The following is a 2,093-nucleotide window of genomic DNA, read 5'->3' as shown; positions in this document are numbered from 1 at the left end:
AAACTTACAAAATCAGCAGGGGATCAAATAAATATTTTCCCCACTGTATCTATATATATATATATATATATATATATATTAAAGCAAAAGATACAAATAACTTTCCTAAAACAGACATAATTTATATATTAATATATATGAATATTTTTTAGGATGCGATTAGTATCTTTTGCTTTAGTGTGCCAGTAGGAAATATCAATTTCAATTTTCCAAACATTTAAATTTTCCAAACAATCCAAGCAAACAAACAAAAACAACAAATTATCATTTCACAGATGCAGCCATTTAAAGGTGCATGTATGAAAATCCAACTATCCACTAAATTCCAAAAACATGACATTGTATCTTCAATATACAAAATTAAGATTGCATCTACAATAATTAGAAAGAGAGAAAATGATCAGTAACTTAATTGTACTTCAATGCTAACTAGGGTTATTAACAGAATAGCACTGTTTTTTTTGGCAACAAAGCAAAACAAAGGTCAATTTTATATTGTATATTACAATGCAAAATTATACGTGTGTGTGTGTATACCATAAAATAGATAATAAAATTATACATATACATACATAAATATTACATATACATATATATATTAGGGCTGCCCCCTAAAAATCCACAGGAAGTGGTGAGGTCACGCAGTCCGTGACGGACAGATCGTTAATAGTACATCCAAACGCTCACCTATCATTCATCGACCTCAAATATGGCTTATCATGTGTGAAAAATGTGCGCTGTTCAAATGTCTGTGTGGAGTGTGAAAGCTAAACAGTAGCGCTCACTGCATGACAGATGGAGGCGCCGGTGCGCTCGCTCACTTGCTCTTAAAATACTCTGTCATTTTGGTCATACAGATAAGAGTAATACATCTTTCGAATCTGTAAAGCCTCTATGTTTATTTGTGTGCACTCACAATAACAACAAAACATTGCGCTTTTGTAAAATAATGAAAGCAAACAGGATGCGCTTTCTGCCGTCTCGGCCTCTGTGAACTTGAGCGTGAAACTCCGTGTATACTTGCCTTACAGACATGAAAAATATATCTATAGGGAGTAAAATGTCTACTTTCAAATGAAACAATTCAAATCAGGAAAAAAAAAAAAAAAAATTCTCAGATTATGTAATCCATATGAAACTTGCATGCAGGCGCATCCACTGCTGTGGAGAGGACGAGTCAGTGCCGCTGAATTAATCTCTTCAGCCGAAAAAACTAGGTTATTAAAATGTTAATGCAGTTTAATCCCTGACACGTTCATCATCATTACTTCTGCCGGTGCGCTGTGGCAAGCTTTATGCGTGCGCTTGAGCGCTTATTAGGCTGTGTAGGCAATTAAAGGCTCATTAGCATAATTTAAATGGTTTATTAATAAACGTGCGATTAGTCGACTAATGCCTAAAATGAACCAGAAAAATCTTTAGTCGAGGTCAGCCCTAATATTTTCTGTTTTCATTGTAATTTTAAAGTTTTAGTAATTTTGTTGTATGTTTTTGTCTTTTTTCTTTAGTTTTTTTTGTCTTAAATAATTATGAATATTTTGAATAGTTTTTAGATTTGTTTTCATTTTTAATTTGAGTAATTTTGTTGTGTTTTTGTCATTTTTAGTAGTTTTTTAATGTCTATGAAGTTTTTAGTAGCTTTAGTTTTAGTTTAGTTTGTTTTATTTCAGTTTTAGTCAAGTTCAAGTTAATTAAAATGAACAATGCTGCCATTGCAACTAGCTGAAATCAAATGTTTTTTTTAATATATATTACTTCAGTTACCTTTTAAAGGGGTCATATGATGCTTTTTTAAAGGTCATTATTTGGTGTATTTGGTGTAACAGAATATGTTGACATGCTTTAATGTTCAAAAAACACATTATTTTTCAAATACTGTACATTATTGTAGGTCCTCTATGCCCCGCCTCTCTCAAACGCTTCGTTTTCTACAAAGCCCCCTCCTTTGACAAGCGCAGTCTGCTCTGATTGGCCAACTGACCCAGTGCATTGTGATTGGCCAAACACCACAAGCACGCGTCGGAAATGTAACACCCCTTACCATAACCGCGAGCTTCACCTTTCAAAGTAAATATCAGTTAATAATGACGTTA

The sequence above is a fragment of the Sinocyclocheilus rhinocerous genome, unplaced genomic scaffold (assembly GCF_001515625.1).
Source record: "Sinocyclocheilus rhinocerous isolate Xijiao unplaced genomic scaffold, SAMN03320098_v1.1 scaffold665, whole genome shotgun sequence".
NCBI classification, from domain to species: domain Eukaryota; kingdom Metazoa; phylum Chordata; class Actinopteri; order Cypriniformes; family Cyprinidae; genus Sinocyclocheilus; species Sinocyclocheilus rhinocerous.
Note: the sequence above shows the minus strand (reverse complement) of the source record.